A 20,686-nucleotide genomic window follows, 5' to 3' on the forward strand; every position below is an offset into this window, starting at 1 on the left:
CATGTAAGTCAGTATCCCACCTCTTCCTTCCAAGTTCTTTCCTCTCAGCACATGTCTGGGCAGGTAGGTCCCAGCTCTACTCACACCAATATTATCTCCAGGGAAGAAGCCCTCACAAGGAGCCCCTGAGGCCCCAGCTTCCTGGGCTTCCCCTTCTGAGACATCACTATAATTTTGTCATTTCTAGAATGATACATAAATGGAATCATATAGTACATGACCTTTAGAGATTGATCTTTCACTCTGCATAATTACTTGAGCTCTATTCAAGTTGTATCAATAATCCATCTGGTTTTATTGCTATGTAACATTTTATAGTATCCTATGGTGGCACCACAGTTTGTTTAACCATTTTCCTACTGTCAGGCATTTCGGTTGTTTCCTGGTTTGAGCTGTTATAATTAAGTGTGCTATGCACATTTATTTTTTTTATTTTTGTTTTTGAGAGAGAGACAGGGACAGAGCGTGAGTTGGGGAGGAGCAGAAAGAGAGTGGAACACAGAATCTGAAGCAGGCTCCAGGCTTCAAGCTGTCAGCACAGAGCCCAACGCAGAGCTTGGACCCAGGAAACGCGAGATCATGACCTGAGCAAAGTCAGCCGCTTAACCGACTGAACCACCCAGGTGCCCCAATGTGCTATGAACATTTATTTATAGGGTGTGTGTGTGTGTGTGTGTGTACATGAATTTTCAGTTCTCTGAGATAAATACCTAAGAATGTAATTGTTGAGTTGTAATGTAAGTTCATGTTTAGTATTGAAAACAATTGCTAGATTCTTTCCAGAGTGGCTGTACCATTTTATATTCTGACCAGAAATGAATAAGTGATCCAGTTTCTCTCCTCACTAGCATTTGGTGTTATCACTACTTTTTTATTTTAGCCACTCTTCAGAGTGATGGTAGCATCTCCTTGAGATTTTAATTTGTACTTCAATAAAATAAACATCAATGTATTTTCATGTCTTTTGGCTTATTTTCTAAAATTAGATTGTTTACGTTTTTACCATTAAGTTTTGAGAGTTCTGTATGTATCCTATGTATGAGTCAGATATGTGGTTTGTGGGGAGGAAGAGTTAAGATGGTGGGGATGTAGGGGAACCCTGGGCTTTCTAGTCCCTCAAACACAGCTGTATTGAGGTCAGATAACTTGGAATACCCAGGAAATTGACCTGCAGAGAGGCAGAAGGATCTCCACAGTTGGAGGGACACAGAGTGGCAGTTGCCAGGTATGTGGAAGTGAAGTGGGAGAGAGAAAAATTGCAGTGCCACAGAGGGGAGGGAACCCTTTCCATGGAGAGACAAAAGGGAAAGAAACAAAGAGGGGTTAATAGACTGCAGTATCAGCATTCACACAAGAGGAAAACCTGTCTGGACCACAGACTGGTAAGCAAGAAGTACTGAGTGTTGCATGGATTTTGTTTTTGTTTTTGTTTTTTGTGTTTCTGTTTTTGTTTTTTTGGCAAACAGTGTTTGGAGAGCAAACCTTGAAGTTTTGGATGGATGTGACTTTCTCAGGAGCAGACCATGCTCAGAGGAAGAAGGAGCTGGCCCTGGGTTCCATAGCATGGTGCAGAAACCTCCCCTGTGCATTGGAAGAGTACTTTCCCCTTTCTGGACACATTTGGAAGAGGATATATTGCCTCCCCAAGGACAAAAGACTCTGCAGGCTTCAGCAAAAGGCCTTTCATCAACAGGGGACAGAGGTGCACCCAGAGAGAATATAACCTTTGCTGCTTTTCACTCTGCTACACCATGGATTTTGCACACTGTGTGGGCATGGGAATGTTTTTCTAGGACAAAGGATATGAGACAAAGTGTAGAGAAGCTCTACTCCACAGAAGGTGGGCGGGTCCATGTGGTGCCAGGTCCATTAAAACTCCAAGTTATGAATCCCAGCCACACTCCAAAGAAACAACACAGAAGAGTTGTAGCACAGGGTGAGCTAATTTCCCTCACTATTCTTGAAGGCTGCCTGAATAGTGGGGGGTATGAGATCCTCTGTACTGGGATGAGAAATGAAGTGGCACCAAACCAATACCAAATGGTGGGACTTCAGAAAGCAACACAATGGCCCCCAGTGGAAGCAGAACCTCTAACACCAAACCCCACCTTCTATGCCTGGAACTGCTTATTTCATAGGACAAGACTGACTCTGAGCCAATATAGTGGGCGTCCTCCAGAAGAAATGCACAGCCAGCACCCCACTAGCACCAAGTGCACTGGAAATCAGGTGCTTCCAAATGACACCTGCAGTTCTGGTAGAAATAAGACCAGGCTTGCCTTTCTTTTTTTATTTATTTCTTCTTTCATTCTTTTGGAATCAGGCTCATAGTTTCTGGTGTGGTTTTTTTTTTTTTTTTTCATTTCTTTTTCTCTCTTTTTTTTGGATCAGGCTTCTTTATTCTTTTCCTTTCTTCTTTTTTTCTTCTTTTTTTTTTCTATTTCTTTCTTTCTTTTTCCTCTGGAGTTAGCTTTAAAGTTTTTTGATTCTATGTTAGTTTTTGTTGTTGTTGTTTTTGCCTTTCCTTTCTTTTTTTTTTCTTTTTCCTTTTTTTGAATCAAGGTTTTGGGTTTTTTTCCCAGGATTATTTTAACAAGCAAATCAAGCACACTTAGTTAAAGGTCCAAACACTCCCCACTGCAAGAAAAAAAGAGTATTACAGAAGACTGACCAATGGGAAAGAGCAGCCAAAATGCAACAACAGAGTTCACACAGCATACACCAGAAACACTTCCTGAAGTGCTAGGCCCTGGACAGTGTATGATCCCTTTTTAATATAGTATTGTTCTCATGTTCAGGAAACATAACAAACTTTTAAAACACACAAAAGACAGAAATGTAGCCAAAATGACAAGATGAAAAAAAATTTCCCAAAAAGAAAGGTCAAGAAGAAATCACAGCCAGGGACTTGTTCAAAACATTTATAAGCAATATACCTGAACAAGATTTTAGAGAAACAGTCATAAGACTACAAGTTGACTTGAAGAAAACATAGGAGACATAAGAGAAACCCTTGATGCAGATATCAAAGACTTAAAATCTAGTCAGGCTGAAATAAAAAATGCTATAACAGAGATGCAAAATCAACGGAATATAATAACAACGAGGACTGAAGAAACAGAAGAAAAAATAAGCGATATAGAAGATAAAATTATGGAAAATAATGAAGCTGAAAAAAGACAGGAAGTATTAAATCATGAGGAGAGACATGGAGAATTTAGTGATTCCATAAAACAAAACAATATCCATGTCATAGGATTCCCAGAAAAAGAAGAGCAGGATAAGGGGACAGAAGGTTTATTTGAACAAATTATACCTGAGAACTTCCCTTATCTGGGAAAGAAAACAGGCATTCAAGTCCACAAGGCACAGAGAACTCCCATCAAAAACAACAAAAGCAGGTAAACAGAATGGCATATTATAGTGAAACTTACAAAATATAAAAATAGAGAATTCTGAAAGTATCTAAGTAAAAAAGGTCCTTAATGTATAAGGGAAGACACATACGGTAGGTAGCAGACCTGTCCACTGAAACTTGGAGGCCAGAAGAGAGTGGCAAGAAATATTCAATGTGTTGATTGGAAAAACTATGCAGCCAACAATTCTTTATCCAGCAAAGCTGTCATTCGGAATAGAAAAAGAGATAAAAAGTTTCACAGACAAACAAAAACTAAAGGACTTTGTGACCACTAAACTGGCCCCACAAGAAATTTTAAGTGGAACTATCTGAATGGAGAAAAGAAAAAAAAAAAAAGAATACCAAAGTAACAAAGACTACAAGGTACTAGACAGAGAACATCACCAAAACACCAATTCTATGGGTAACACAATGGCACTAAATTCACGTCTTTCAGTAATCACTCTGAATGTAAATGGACTAAATGTACCAATCAAAAGACACAGTGTATCAAAATGGATTAAAAAAAAACAATATCCATCTATATGCTGCCTACAAAAGATTCATTTTGGACCTAAAGACACCTGCAGATTGAAGGTGAGAGGATAGAGAACTGTCTATAATTCTAATGGATGTCAAAAGAAAACCAGAACAACCATATTTATATCTACAAATTAGATTTTAAAACAAAGACTGTAACAAGATAAAGAAGAGCATTATATCATAATTAATGGGTCTATCAATCAAGGAGATCTGACAATTGTAAATATTTATACCCCCGACTTGAGCACCCAATTTTATGAATCAATTATTCACAAACATGAAGAAATTCATTGATAATAATACCATTATAGTAGGAGACTCTAATATTCACTTACAACAATGGACACATTATCTAAGCAGAATATCAACAAAGAAACAATAGCTTTGAAAGACATACTGGACCAGACAGACTTAACAGATATATTCAGAACATTTCATCCTAAAGCAGCAGATTGCACATTCTTCTCAAGTGCACATGGAACATTGTCCAGAATAGATCATATACTGAGTCATAAATCAGCCCTCAAGAGGTACAAAAAGATTAAGATAGTACATGCATATTTTCAGATCACAAAGCTATGGAATTGAAGTCAACCACAAGAAAAAGTTTGGAAAGCCCTCAAATACATGGAGATTAGAGAACACCTATTAAAGAATGAGTGGTTAACCAGGAATTTAGAGAAAAAATTGAAAAAATAAATGGAAGCCAATGAAAATGAAAACATAATAGTCCAAGCCCTTTGGGGCGCAGCAAAGAAGAAAGTATATTGCAGTTCAGGCCTATGTCAAGCAAGAAAGGTCTTAAATATGGCGGGAGGCTGTGTGTGCTAGCAGGGCAACATCAGCCACCCACCTGTGTTGGAGCAGGGTTAGCGCTGCGCTCGGGGTTCACAGCAAATGTTTTAATTAAAGCATGGAATATGGAAATCAGAAGAAAAACTAAAAGAGCTAGTGCTTTAGTCTCATCTGAAATTCTGTGGGCATGCCTCTTATAAGCAGTATAATGGCAGAATTTTAAGCCAAGTTGAGAATCTCTTTTAGTAGAAATTTCAAGTATTATTTTTGACTACTATATACTAGTAACTGTTCAGTTGGTGAAATTGAAGATCTTTCATCAGATCTTCACCAGATCAGAATAAATAAATCAAGAAGGAGGTTTTTCCAGGAGCTGGCTGTGCAAGATTTGCTAGAATTCATATCCGATCACACAGCTGAGAAAGACCCTTGGTTTATTTGGACATGTTGCTGAACCTGAGGCTCGTATGCTTCTGAGCTGCTGTGGATGGCCCTGGCTCTCTTGACCACTCTTCCAAGTAGGATGTCACTAAGATCCCTCAAATGGAGCCTCCTGCTGCTGTCCCTCCTGAGTTTCCTTCTGATGTGGTACTTCAGCCTGCCCCCCTACAATGTGATAGAACGTGTTAACTGGATGTACTTCTATGAATATGAGCCAATTTACAGACAAGACTTTTTCTTCACACTTCAAACTACTCTACTCAAAACCCACTTCTTATCATTCTAGTGACCTCACACCCTTCAGATGTGAAAGTCAGACAGGCCATTAGTTACTTGTGGTGAAAAAAAAAATCTTGGTGGGGATATGAGGTTCTTACCTTTTTCTTACTAGGCCAGCTGGCCGAAAAGGAAGACAAAGTGTTAGCATTGTCCTTGGAGGATGAGCACATTCTTTAAGGTGACATAATACGACAAGATTTTTTTAGATACAGGTGGGTAACTGAGTTTTGCCCCAATTCCAAATACATCATGAAGACAGACACTGATGTTTTCATCAATACTGGCAACTTGGTGAAGTATCTTTTAAATGTAAACCATTCAGAGAAGTTTTTCACAGGTTATCTTCTAATCGATAACTATTCCTATAGAGGATTTTACCAAAAAGCCCATATTTCGTACCAAAAGTATCCCTTCTAGGTGTTTCTTCCCTACTGCACTGGATTGGGTTCCATAATGTCCAGATATTCGGTGCCAAGAATCTATCAAATGATGAGTCACATAACACCATCAAGTTTGAAGATGTTTATGTTGGGATCTGTTTGAATTTATTAAGCATGGACATCCATATTCCAGAAGACACGAACATTTTCTTTTTATATAGGATCCATTTGGATGTCTGTCAACTCAGATGTGTGATTGCAGCTCATGGCTTTTCTTCCAAGGAAATTATCACATTTTGGCAGGTTATGCTAAGGAACACCACATGCCATTATTAATTTGACAAAAGCCTAGAGAAAGACAGGATACTCTGTGGAAAGTGTTAAAATTGCTGTAAAATGTCCAATGGAAAACTCATGGGAGGGTCACTGTGTTGAGTTGCACTGAACTGAGAGTCATGAAGAACCCACAGACTGGGGACTGGAGGGTCACACTTTGATTCACCTAGACAAAAACCAAGTCAGGCTCTTTAAAGGTGATCATAAGAGGAATTAAACACCTTATAAAAGAATCTGGGATTTTTGTTAATAAAACTAATAGGACCAAACTATTTGAACATGCCATTTGGCAGACTAGAATTTGTTAAAAGGGTTTCATTGAATTATAAGCTCATTAATCCATAGCAATGAAGCAATGTAGATCTCTACTTATTGAGCATTCTAGTCTGTTAAGGTTTTTGTGTATATCTGACATGGGTTGCCAGTTTTTAAAAATACATAGTTCTGTGTAAAAAACTAAAGTTACACTGAACAAAATTTCATCTGTTTTGGTCATTCAGAAGGTACTTCAAGATGTTACAGCATTTCACTGTTATAAATTACTATTTAATATTACTTAGGACTTCCTGGTGTTTGAATGTTATTATTGTTTCCGTACTGTATAAAGAGAATAGTGATTCCTACCCTTTTCCATTTGAACTTTTACGCAGTTACTTCACTGATGAATTTATTATTTCATAGCTCCATTAATGTAAAGTCATTGGTCATTATTGCATATCAGTAATCTCTTGGACTTTGATAAATATTTTACTGTGGTAATACAGAGAAGAATTAAAGCAAGAATATCTGAATTTTTGTCTTGTTTTTAAAACTGCAATCCCCAGTGTTTATATGTTACTCTATCTGTTTCATTTTTTCACCTGAAAATTAAGAATAATATAGAATGCCAGGGAGCATGTTTCCTTTTGGAAAGGACTCTGAATACAAAAAAGAAAAAAAGGACCCTGATGGCAAGAATATTGTGAATATTATTATTAATCTGCTCCATGTGTGTTCTCATTAACAATCAATTTGAGAATAAAGATGGAAAAAAGAAAGGTCGTAAATACACAATTTGACATTACACCTAAAGTAGCTAGAAAAGGAACAGCAAATAAAGCTTAAAGTTAGCAGAAAAAGGAAAATAATAAAGGTTAGAGAAGAAATAAACTATAGAGAAACAAACAAACAACAACAGCAAAAAAAAAAAAAAAGTAGAACAGATCAATGAGTCAGAGCTGGTCCTTTGAAAGAACTAACAACATCGATAAACCCCTAGCCAGATTTATCAAAAAGAAAATAGAAGGACTCAAATATATAAAATCACAACTGAAAGAGGAGAGATAACAACCAACACCACAGAAATACAAACAATTTTAAGAGAATTCTATGGAAAATTATATGCAAACAAACTGGGAAATCTGGAAGAAATGAACAAATTCCTAGAAACATACAAACTACCAAAACTGAAACAAGAAGAAACTGAAAATTTGAACAGACCCATAACCTGCAAAGATATTGAATCAGTAATCAAAAATCTCTGAACAAGCAAGAGTCTTGGGCCCCTTGGCTTCCCAGTAGAATTCTACCAGACATTTAAAGAAGAGTTAATACTTATTCTTCTCAAACTGTTTCAAAAAATAGAAATGGAAGGAAATCTTCCAAACTCAGGTATGAAGCCAGCATTACTTGGATCCCAAAAACAGACAAAGACCACACTAAAAAGGAGAATTACAGGCCAATATCCTTAATAAATCTTGGATGTAAAAATTCTCAACAATATACTAACAAATCAATTCATCAGTACATTAAGGAATTATTCACCATGATCAAGTGGGATACATTCCTGGACTGCAGAGCTGGTTCAATATTTGCAAATCAATCAATGGGATCCACCTCATCAATTAAAAAAAAAAGAGATAAGAACCATATGATGCTCTCAATAGATGCAGAAAAGCATTTGACAAAATACAGCATCCATTCTTAATAAAAACCTTCAAAGTAGGGAGAGAAGGAACATACCTCAACATTATAAAGGCCATATCTGAAAGACCCAAAGTGACTATCATCCTCAGTGGGGAAAAACTGAGAGCTTTCCCCCTAAGGTCAGGAACATGACAGGGATGTCCACGCTCACCACTGTTGTTCAACATTGTACTGCAAGTCCCAGCCTCAACAATCAGACAACAAAAAGAAAGAAAAGGCATACAAATTGGCAAAGAAGTCAAACATTCACTCTTCTTTTTTTTTTTTTTTAATTTTTTTTTTAACATTTATTTATATTTTGAGACAGAGAGAGACAGAGCATGAACGGGGAGGGTCAGAGAGAGGGAGACACAGAATCTGAAACAGGCTCCAGGCTCTGAGCTGTCAGCACAGAGCCCGACGCGGGGCTCAAACTCATGGACCGCGAGATCATGACCTGAGCCGAAGTCGGCCGCTTAACCGACTGAGCCACCCAGGCGCCCCAAACATTCACTCTTCTTAGATGACATGATACTCTATGTGGAAAACCCAAAAGACTTGACCAAAAAAACCTGCAAGAACTGATACATAAATTCGGCAAAAATTCAGGATATAAAATCCACATACAGAAATTGGTTGCATTTCTATATACCAATAATGAAGCACCAGAAAGAGAAGTCAGGGAATCTATCCCATTTACAATTGAATCAAAAACCATAAGGTAAGTAGGAATGAACATAACCATTCAGGTAAAAGATCTGGACGCTGAAAACTATAGAAAGCTTAAGAAAAAAATTGAAGACACAAAGAAATGGAAAAACATCCCATGCTCTTGGATCAGAAGAACAAATATTATTAGAATGTCGCTACTACCCAAAGCAATCTACACATTCAATACAATCCTTATCAAAATAACACCAACATTCTTCATAGTGCTAGAACAACAACAACAAAAAAAAAATTCTAAAATTTGTATAGAACTAGAAAAGACCCTGGATAGCCAAAGTAATGTTGAAAAAGAAAACCAAAACTGGAGGCATCACAATTCCAGACTTCAACCTGTATTACAAAGCTGTAATCAGTATGTTACTGGCATAAAAACAGGCACACAGATCAATGGAACAGAATAGAGAACCCATAAATGAACCCACAAGTGTATGGTCAACAAATCTTTGACAAAGCAGGAAAAAATATCCAATGGAAAAAAGGCAGACTCTTCAGCAGATGGTGCTGGGAAGACTGGACAGAGACATGGAAAAGGATGAAAATGGACCACTTTCTTACACAATACACAAAAATAATTCAAAATAGATGAAAGACCTAACGTAAGACAGGAAACCATCAAAATCCTACAGGAGAAAATAGGCAGCAACCTCTTTGCCCTGGGCCACAGAAACTGCTTACTAGACATATATTCAGAGGCAAGGGAAACAAGCAAAAATGAACTTTTGGGAACTCATCAATATAAAGAGCTTCTGCACAGTGATGGAAACAATCAACAAAACTAAAAGGCAACCAATGGAAAGGGAGAAGATATTTGCAAATGACTTATCTGATAAGGGGTTACTATCAAAAATTTATAAAGAACTTATCAAACTCAATGCCCATAAAACAAATAATACAGTGAAGAAATGGGCACATAGATACTTTTCCAAAGACATTCAGATGACTAAGAGACACAAGAGAAGATGCTCAACATTACTCATCATCAGGGAAATACAAACCAAAACCACAATGAGATACCACCTCACACCTATCAGATGGGCTAAAATTAACAATTCAGTAAACAAACAGATGTTGGCGAGGATGCAGAGAAAGAGGAACGCTTTTGCGCTGCTGGTGGGAATGCAAACTGGTGCAGCCACTCTGGAAAACAGTATGGAGGTTCCTCAAAAAATTAAAAATAGGGCCACCTGGGTGGTTCAGTCAGTTGAGCATCTGACTTCAGCTCAGATCATGATCTCACAGTTTGAGGGTTTGAGCCCTGCTTGGGGCTCTGTGCTGACATCTCAGAGCCGGGAGCTTACTTTGGATTCTTTGTCTCCCTCTCTGCCTCTCCCCCACTCGTTTTCTCTCTCTGTCTCTCAAAAATGAACACTAAAACAAATTAAAAAAAAAATAGAACTGCCCTACAACCTGATGTGGGAAACAAAGGCAGAAGGAAATGGCAGATAAAAAATTTCCTTATGATCTGCAGCCCATTGACAAATACTTGAGGCTGGCAGAGTATAACATTTCTGTAGAAACCACCTACTGTCTTAACGTTAATGCTTTGCTAGAAGGAAAAACCTTATCTTGAGAATGGCTGGGCCTCCAGTATCCTGTGAGTCTTTAGCATGTAAAAGCTCCTTTGGAAATTTTCCTTGGACTTTATCTCCCCCAACTCCCAAATATATAACTAGTCATTCCTCATGGTCCTGGGGCAACTCTTCCTGCCCATAGGTCCTGTCCCCGTTCTTTAATAAAATCACCTTTTTTTGCGCCAAAGATATGTCAAGAATTCTTTCTTGGTTGTTGGCTCCAGACCCCCACCACTCCAAAAAAAACCTCATCCCAAGCCAGCAATTGTGCTACTAGGTATTTATCCAAAGCATACAAAAATGCTGATTTGGGGGGGGGGCACATGCCCCCTAGTGTTTATAGCAGTGCTATCAACAATAGCCAAATTATGTAAAAAGCCCAATGTTCATCAACCAATGAATGAATAAAGATGTAGTATGTGTATGCGTGTATCTATAATGGAATGTTACTCAGAGATTAAAGAAAATGAAATCTTGCCATTTGCAACAATGTGGATGGAACTAGAGTGTATTACACTAAGTGAAATAAGTCAACCAGAGAAAGACAAATATCACATGATTTCACTCATATGTGGAATTTAAGAAATAAAACAGATGAACATATGGGAAGGGAAGGAAAAATAAGATAACAACAGAGAAGGAGCAAACCATAAGACACTCTTGAATACTGAGAAAGGGTTGGGGGTTGCTGGAGGGGAGATGGGTGGGGGGATGGGCTGTGTGGGTTTGGGCATTGGGGAGGACATTTATTGGGATGGGCACTAGGGGTTGTGTGTAGGTGATGAATCACTGGGTTATACTCTTAAAACCAGTTTACACTGTATATTGACTAACTTGAATTTAAATAAATAAAATTCAAAACATATGCTCAAATACCTTAAGGAAGTCATAGGTAGACACACAACTAAAGTAAATCTAAATAATGAAGCATCATCAAATAGATATCAATGTATTGAAATTTTTAAAATGAAATTAAGTAGAATTTATGGAGTTTAAATTTACTAGGGTGTTTCATCAACAGATTTGAGCAGGCAAAAGAAAGAACCAGTAAAACTGAAGAGAAAACAATCAATTATAAATTCTCAAACAGAAAAGAGAGAAATAAATAATCTCAGAAAGCAGAACACCAACCAATTAAGCATATTAAACATAATGAATGAGAGTTCAGACGGTTACAAGAATGAGGAAAGAATAGCAACAACATTTGAAAAACTAATGTATGAACACTTTCCAAACTGGTGAATGACATGAATCTACACATCAGAAAAAATCAATGATCTGTAAACAGGAAAAAGTACAGACACTCACAGTTAGACACATTATAATCAAACCGTGATAAGCCAAAAACAGAGACTACAGAAAGCTGCAAAAGAGAAGCAACTAATATATGCAACTAATATATGATTATCACTTACAATAATAGCAGATTTCTCATCAGAAATGATAGTCAAGTGCAGTGAGATAATGTATGCAAAGTGCCTAAAAAAGATTTTTCATCCAAGAATACTATAGCCGGCAAACTATTCTTCAAAATAAAAAAAAAAAAACAAACTTATTTCCATACACACACATCCTGAGGACTTTTAATGCTTGTAGATCTTCCCTACAAAAGTGCTAATAAAATTCCTTTTGATGAAATGAAAGGACGCTTTATGGTCGCTTGAATATGTACAAAGAAATAAAGGTAACTACATGGGTAAATACAAAAAAAAATTTCAAAGATACGTGGCTTGCAAATATTTTTTCAGTCTGTATCTTATCCTCTTAACAAGGTCTTCTGAAGAATGAATTTTTAATTTTGACAAGGTCTGATTTAATGATGTTTTCTTGGGGAACCTGGGTGGCTCAGACGGTTAAGCATCAAACTTCAGCTCATGTCAGGATCTCACCGTTCGTTAGCCTGAGCCCTGTGTAGGGCTTTGTGTTTACAGTGCAGAGCCTGGAGCCTGCTTCGGATTCTTGGTCTCCCTCTCTCTCTGCCCCTCCCCACCCATGCTCTGCCTCTCTTCCTTTCAAAAATAAATAAACATTTTTAAAAATGATGCTTTCTTTTATAGATTATACTTTTGCTGTCATTGCTAAGAACTCTTCACTAAGCTCTAAGTCCTGAGGATGTTCTCCAGCTATAAAGTTTTATATGTATTATATTATATGTAGTATGTTATATTATAGTTTTATATGTAATATTTAAGTCTGTGATTCAAATAAATAAATAAATAAATAAATAAACCTGTGACTCATTTTGAGCTGATTTCTGTGTAAAATGTGAGCAGTTTCTCAAATAAAGTGTGTTCATCTACTAATAAATTTTATATACCCTTGGTACAAAAATTAGCATATTGGGGCACCTGGGTGGCTCAGTCATTTGGGCCTCTGACATCGGCTCAGGTCATGGTTTCACAATTCATGGGTTTGAGCCCCGTGTCGGGTTCTATGCTAACAGCTCGGAGCCTGAAGCCTGCTTCGGGTTCTGGGTCTACCTGTCTCTCTGCCTCTGTCCCACTTGTGCTCCGACTCTCTCTCTCTCTCTCTCAAAAATGAATAAACATTAATATTTTTTTAAAAAAGAAAAATTAGTATATGCATAAAATTACAACAAAGAAAATTAAGGATTTTCATAATCTTACCACTTACAGAAAATTATTTTAAAAAATCATAAAATTTACATTTAGATGTATGTCCTTTCCACTTTCTTTTTCCTTTTTTCTTAGATATGTTTGGATCCCTTCCATTTCCTTTTGAAGATGAGGAGAAGTTTTAAAATGAAACTCGCAGGTTAGATAGAATTTCATTCTCTTTCATCTTCATCCTTTGACCGGTTTTACCATTAGAAAACTAATGTTTAGAGAGGGTAAACAACTTGCCTTCAACGTGACCACTAACCTAGCCATCATTTACTGTGCCTTGTTCCATACTGGGCTAAATTACAAAACAAGAACTAAAGCAAAAACAAAAACAAAAACAAAACAAGACAAGACAAAACACAACACAACACAACACAACAAAAAAAGAGCAACTACTAGAGCACAGTAAAGCAAAGGTAAAATTATTCGTCCAAGGTTTGGGGCTGTCTGGGAAGCCAGGTTCTAAATAACAGGGAAATAGAGGTATCCTAGTGCAGCCCTGGCCTGGAGGTCTAGACAGATGCCCAAGGAGAAATGAATACTTTTGTAAACAATAAATTAGGCATGGAGGCTCAGAATATTATACAGACTTTAAGAAGATAGACTTTAAATGTGATTTAAACGTTTAAAAAAAATTTAATGTTTATTCATTTTTGAAAGAGAGACAGAGTACAAGCTGGGAGGGGCAGGGAGAGGGAGACACAGAACCTGAAGCAGGCTCTAGGCTTGGAGCTATCAGCACAGAGCCCCACACGGGGTTCAAAACCACTAATGGAGAGATCATGACCTGAGCCAAAGTCAGACACTTAACCGACTGAGCCACCTAGGTTCCCATAAATGTTTTTATTATTAAAATATATTTTTCCACAGGCATTACAATAGAAAATTGGGCAATGAAAATTTCTAGAATAAAACTTTTAAAAAGAAGCTATAAAAGATATTTTGGGGACAACTGGGGTAAATTTGAATGTGAACTGGCATATGATGATATGTTAATATTGACTTTCTTAGGTGTGACTTTGAATAGCCTAATGATGTCTACAACTTTCACATGGTCGGAAGGCTGGGGATGCAATAGAGAAAAAAAGAATGCGGCAAAATATTAACCAATGTATTTAGATAGAACACCGGTGTTTGTTGTCTCATTATTTTAATTATTCACCATATTTTCAAAATTAAAAGACGTTGGAACAGGAGAGAATTACCAGAATTCCTTCCATAGCAACAATTGCCTGAGTTGTTGTGAGGAGCTAAGAGCCTCCTGAACAGCTACTCTATGTTACATGTACTGTTCTAAAGGCCTTTTGGACAGCTAGAGGGACTTTTTAACCCCAGGAATATGGCAGTGTCATTTATTGCTACCTGCATCTCTAAGTATAGGAGAACAATGCCAGACACGGTCTTCGCTCATTAACCGTAGTAACTTTCACTTCTCATAATGACTTTTGGCCAAAAGAGTCGCCTGGTATACAGCGAAGTTTTGAAATGGAAGGAAAAAAAGTAACTTTCCCTGACCGGGAATCGAACCCGGGCCGCGGCGGTGAGAGCGCCGAATCCTAACCACTAGACCACCAGGGAACACCTAGCAGCTGCCTTTGCAATGGGCTATACTAAATATGTTATGTATGACGTAAGTTGGGAGCATGAGTATGATTGGATACTTTTCAAGCGATTAAACTTTTTCCCTCGCCTAATAAAAGCCCTTCCGCCACCGCAGATCCGGAAAACCGGAGGAGGACAGCGGCGATGTGAGAGTCAGAGTACTACTGCTTTCTCAGAAAAGAAACCTCCAGCAGTCACTGGGAAGGTGTTGGGGTCTTTTAAGGAAGGAAACAAAACGCATGTGTCAGAAGTGGGATTCGAACCCACGCCTCTATTCAGAGACCAGAACACCCGCAGGGAAGGTGAGCACCTTGAGTCTGGCGCCTTAGACCACTCGGCCATCCTGACACCCGGAGAGATTATTGCCCGTGTAGAGTCCACTTCCTGTCTCGGCCTGCGGCGCTGCCCCGCCCCCCAACACCCAGGCTGTAGACAATCTTCCCGCCTGCCGCTTGCCTGGAATTCTGAACGATGCCTGGTCTGTTTTGTACCTGGGAATGTCTAACCTCCATCTCCCCGGCAGGGAATCGAACCAGTCGAACCAGGGACAAATGCAATCTCACTAGAAAACTAGAGGGGTTCGTGACCACTGCGCAGGCGTCCTACTCAGCAAAGGCAGGAAACTAGTAGCAAAGGCAAAGAGCATGAGCCAGGCTGCTGCCCACCACGGCGACCTGCCACTCATCCCTGGCCTTCGTTGGTGAAACTCTTGCTAGTTAATACATGGAAAGCACGTGGAAATATACTTGCCAAAGAGTAAGAGGCAAGTGATTGCTGATGCTGTTGTTTTTATTATTAGGTATTTCTGCCCTATTGTCCCTGCCAAACCCATCCTTCAAGATCACTCCTCCTCCTCCGCCAAGTCGCACAGCCATGGTTAGAGATAAAGGAGAAACAGTGTTAAAGAAAAAGATCATTCTATTAAAGAAAAAATATATATATATAGTTAAAGTACTGTAAGGAAGACTTTTTTTTAATGTTTATTTACGTTTGAGAGAGATAGAGACAGAGTGCAAACGAGGGAGGGGCAGAGAGAGACACAGAATCTGAAGAGTCTCCAGTCTCTGAGTTGTAAGCACAGAGCCCGACGCAGAGCTCCCAATTCACCAACTACAGGATCATGATCTGAGCTGAACTCAGATGCTTAACCAACTGAGCCACCCAGGAACCCCAAGAAGACCTTAAGGGCCATTATCATGATAGGTGCAGGTACTGCTGCCATGGGGTCTTGCAGTGGGTGGGAGAGAGATGGGACTCAATTCAGACTACAACAAAGAAAAGTGAAATTTTATAGCTAAGGAACCAGGTGGGGATCAGTGGATAGAAAATTAGTAGGAGAAAATATCATCAAGGTTAAGGGGGGAATTCTATCTGAAATGGCCTGACAAGATTCTCGTTGAAAGAAGGCAAGAATGATAAGATCTCACATTGGGGATAGTAGAGGATGAGGAACCGCATTAGATATCCAGGATAATCAATATCAAGGATGGGAGATTCTGGCTAAACTTATTTAGCAGGAATCTTGCTAAAAGTGGACAATGAAGAGACAAACAGGGAAGTTCAAGTAAGACCTAGTAGAAAAAGAATTTAGGTGGGCAATTAACAAAACAGTGCAAAGACAGCTAATGTGTTTTAGCAACCAAAGGGAAGGCCCAACTCCTCTGCTCCAGACTATATACCATTCACTCATCCATTCATTCACTGAGTCTTTATTGAGGGTCCGCTGAAAATATAGCAATAAACAAACACGGAAAAGCCCTGCCCTGGAAAACTGACTGCACACGTGTCAAAATTTTATTCAGTTCATTAATGAGGAACTGCAAATGATGTTATAACCAATTCAAAGGAGATTTTGAAGAGTTTTAAAAATAATCAGTCAACCAAAGGAATGTTGAGAAAAGACTGCTAACAGATGGCAGGCAGGTTAATATCCTAAGGATAGGTAATAAACTGTGATGTTTAAAGACATGATTTTTACTTTGGGGTAATTTTTTTTTTTTTACTAGAGAGAAATCAGAGGTATCTCTTGACAAATTTTATTTGTATTGATATAAACAGGAATCTCTGGCCTTGATCTCAGACAGAAACCATTTGCATTGCTATCAGTTTTCACCTGCAGATTTACAAAATAGCCAAGTCAATCAAAGGTGCCCATGGAATCAATTATTCCCCCAAAGGTCTGCTAACCAATGCTAAGCACTCCACTATGAGTACACCTAGCATCTAAAAGTACAAGAGTTGGACAGTAAAGCAGTCAAAATAGATTTTTTTCAGGAACTATTACAGTAGAGGATATGAAACTTCATATAGAACTGGGCTCAATTCTAAATACAGCAAGGACAAGCAAGGATTTGAGTCAAGGAGTAGAATGAGAGTCAGTGGATGGAAAATGATTGAGAAGAGACAAGAGTACAGAGGTTCTTACTATACTGACCTAACAGGATGTCTGCTGAAGGCAGGCCAATCATGAGATATCACCTGGAGGATGGGGGGGATGAGGAACTTGATTAGATATGGAGGGTGATCAGATACCAGGGTGCGGGATTCTTGATAAAATGACCTAACAAGATTATTAAAATTAGAATCTTCAGCTGTGGACAAACTAAGGTTTTGTGGCTCCAGTTTTCCTGTTCCCCACCCAGTCTGGACTACCAGGCAGCTACCTTTTGCATTACAATGGCCTTGCAACAGGAGTGTGGATCCAGCTCAGCCCCAATGCCCATCTTGTCCCAAAGCACCAATTCTAGGGACTCTTCTCCAACCCCTGAGATTTATGGACCTGAAGAAAATTAATTCATCCTTGCAAATGTCATCTGTTGAGACACCTCACATGGAGACTATCTCTCATCTTCCTTCCTCCATGGATCTGCTTATTCAGGACAGCCCCAATTCTTTCACCAGTCCCAGACTAAAACTACTACCTGCTCCCATAGAGGACAGGACAATGAAGAAGGAAGATACGGTCCAGGGCAAGAAACAGAAGATCAAAACAGTGTTCTCTCAGACCCAGCTATATGTACTCAATGATAGATTTCAGAGACAGAAATACCTCAGTCTCCAGCAGATGCAAGAACTTGCCAACATTCTGAAACTTAGCTATAAGCAGTTTAAGACCTGGTTCCAGAACCAGAGTATGAAATGTATGAGATGGCAGAAAAACAACTGTCCAAAGAATAGCAACAGTGTGACTCAGAACAGCTCAGCAACTACAGAATATACAGGCTTCTATTCCTATCACTGGGGATACCTGATGAACACTTTTGGAAATCTTCCAAAATGGAGAAACCAGACCTGGAACAGCCGATCTTGGAGCAACCATTTCTGGAACAGTCAGAACAACTAGGAACAACCTGGAACCTGGAATAACCATCGGCTCCACAACTGTGAAGAGGAATCCCTGCAGCCCCAGATCCATTTCCAGCAAAATTCTTTCTAATGGGGAAAAAAAGTGTAAAAAAGCAAACTGCTAAGCATTCTAGTTTCCAGGAAATAATGGATTTATTCCCAAATTACTCTGTGAACATACATCCTGAAAATGTGTGACGATGAGTATATTATTCATTCTCACTTTGGGCAGTGGCTGCGTTACTTTTCCTAGGACTTGTCTTTTAGAGTCCTATAACTCTGCCTTGATATTCTGTTTTCCTTTATGTTTATTGTGTCAATTGAGGAGGTATGATTGGACTCTAATTAAAAAGATTTCAGTAGCATTGGCTGCTACAGACATGATAAAAGATGTTTCTGTCTGTAGATACCTAGATATAATACTAGTTTGGGTATATTAGGCTCTAGAATCTAACCTCAAGAATAGAAAATAGTTGGGATGCCTGGGTGGTTCAGCTGGTTGTGTGTCTGACTTCAGCTCAGGTCATGATCTTGTGATCTGTGAGTTCAAGCCCTGTGTCAGGCTCTGTGCCGACAGCTCGGAGCCTGGAGCCTGCCTTGGATTCTGTGTCTCCCTCTCTCTCTGCCCCTCCCCTGCTCATGCTCTGTCTCTCTCTGTCAAAAATAAATAAACATTAAAAAAAAATTTTAAAGAATAGAAACTAGAAATGCAGAGCTGTGTGATAAAGGATTATTTGTATTTTCTGAGATTGAGAGGCTTTATTTTTAATAACCTCAGTTGTTACAGTGAAGGGTTAAGCTGTAATACGCTTCAATGATTTCCTTTGCCCCTTGTGCTGTTTTACTACAACTCTTAATTTGTTCATTATTCTAGTATTTGTGAAAGATATTTTGCATTTTAATGTATCATGATAATAGTACCAGTTTGGCTGGTTGGTTTATAGGTTTAAGTACAAATATACAAAATACCCACTTTGCTTAAAAAAAAAAATTATACTCTGCAAGGATGGACATGGGAGCCCATGGTGGAGGCTTAGTTGAAAAGAGGGTTACTGAACCAAAGTGGGCCTGCTTCTCAGTGAGTTATAGAACAGACCACCACCAGGTGGAGTTGCCTCACAAGGTCATCTGTATTTGTACAAATAAGGAGATCAGAGAATAATTTCCAAAGCTGTATCTCCCCCAAATAAGGGAAACTTTAGGGCTCCTTTAGGGCTTGGGATGAATATTCATAAGGAGATTTTATTTATATCATATTCATATTCATAAGGGGATTTTAACATTATAATGAGGCTGAAGTAACAATTGGTAACCTCTGGCACTTTCTGATTCATCTGGCCAGGCTCTCCCTCAAATGTTTGTTTTTCTATTCCAGCAGTCTATTAATTTGTTTCCAAATGGTAAAACCAACAGCTAGACAGAAGCTTCTAGGAGTTTAGTTTCCATTTTTTTAATTATTTTTTTAATGTTTATTTATTCTTGAGAGAGAGTGAGAGAGCATGAGTGGAGAAGGAAAGGAGGAAACACAGAATCTGAAGCAGGCTCAAGGCTCTGAGCTGTCAGCACAGAGCCCTATGCAGGGCTCAAACTCATAAGCTGTGAGATCATGACCTGAGCCACCCAGGCACCCCTAGGAGTTTATTTTCTTAAAGGAAGATTAACAGTTAAAAAAAAAAAAAAAAGGAAGATTGACAGTTAAACAGAAGCTTCTACTAAAAATTTCCTGAGTTCATGGGGTCAGGCCAGTGACAAGAGGAGCCTAACTAAAGTTTAGTCAAGGGAAGTCTTTGTCACTAGTAATCTCTGTTGTCTATTTCCAACTTTGGTAATCATTTCTTATTACATTGAACCCCCATCTGAAGGGAGGACATGAGCATTGGAAGACAGGGATTGGTGTTTTCTGTAATGCTGATGATAATATCCAACTCATCTGGTGACCTACTTGACCTTCATGAACTTTTGGCCAGCTTGGCTCTACCCGATAGTCTCCCATATGCCCCAGTGAGCTAGCTGCCTGTTCCTCAACATGCGTGATCTGCCTTCATTCCCACTGCCATGCCCGGATAAAGCCCTGCTCTACCTAAGACCCTGGAGGGCAAGACTGGAGAAGCATCGAAGAAGAAAACAAAGTATCTGTTCTTAAGAAACTTACATTCCAGTAGAGAAAGACCTGGAATAAACAAAATCATTATATGTTGGGAGGGATAAGTACTGTGACAAAAAATAAAGCAGAGAAAGAAAGGTAGAGACAGATGCAGGTGATGAGGAAGGACTCTCTTAGGATGTGCCTTTTGAGCAGAAGTTTGAAGAGAGTTGGTGAGCGACCAGATAAAATATGTGGGGGTAGAGGGTTTCAGGGAGAGGGAAGAGCAAATACAAAGACCAGCAAGGAAAGCAAAAAAAACAGTATGGGTGGAACTGAGTGACAGGGACTGATGCCAACTTGTGGAATGACCCTGAGTGAAGAGGACAATTTTGAGCTAAGTTGTGGTAAGATATTGGCTGCTTTACAAGGATGTCCTGGCTATTGTATGGGGAGTAGACTTTAGAGTGCAAGAGTGAAGCAGAGAGAGCAGTTGAGGGGCTAATGCAAGCCCCTTTGACTAAACTGTATGGCAGCAAGCCAAGTAGTGAGAATTGAATTCTGGATACATTTTGAAGGTGACAGTAACAGGATTTGTTGAGTTTTTCAACACAAAA

General features: G+C 38.8%; 2 non-coding genes and 2 pseudogenes across 2 annotated transcripts; 2 read left to right on the forward strand and 2 right to left on the reverse strand.

The window, feature by feature from the left end:
- Nucleotides 1-5,076: 5,076 nt before the first annotated feature.
- LOC131493416 (UDP-GalNAc:beta-1,3-N-acetylgalactosaminyltransferase 1-like) lies at nt 5,077-6,783 on the forward strand (annotated as a pseudogene).
- A 7,762-nt stretch (nt 6,784-14,545) lies between these two features.
- On the reverse strand, nt 14,546-14,617 carry TRNAE-CUC (transfer RNA glutamic acid (anticodon CUC)). The gene has a single exon. It is a non-coding gene; the product is annotated as a tRNA-Glu (tRNA).
- A 266-nt stretch (nt 14,618-14,883) lies between these two features.
- On the reverse strand, nt 14,884-14,989 carry TRNAL-CAA (transfer RNA leucine (anticodon CAA)). Its single transcript has 2 exons — nt 14,952-14,989; nt 14,884-14,929 (listed from the first exon to the last, which is right to left on the reverse strand). It is a non-coding gene; the product is annotated as a tRNA-Leu (tRNA).
- A 2,204-nt stretch (nt 14,990-17,193) lies between these two features.
- On the forward strand, nt 17,194-18,293 carry LOC131493480 (homeobox protein NANOGP8-like; annotated as a pseudogene).
- The last annotated feature ends 2,393 nt before the right edge of the window (nt 18,294-20,686 follow it).

Source organism: Neofelis nebulosa, chromosome 1 (genome assembly GCF_028018385.1).
Source record: "Neofelis nebulosa isolate mNeoNeb1 chromosome 1, mNeoNeb1.pri, whole genome shotgun sequence".
Taxonomy (NCBI): domain Eukaryota; kingdom Metazoa; phylum Chordata; class Mammalia; order Carnivora; family Felidae; genus Neofelis; species Neofelis nebulosa.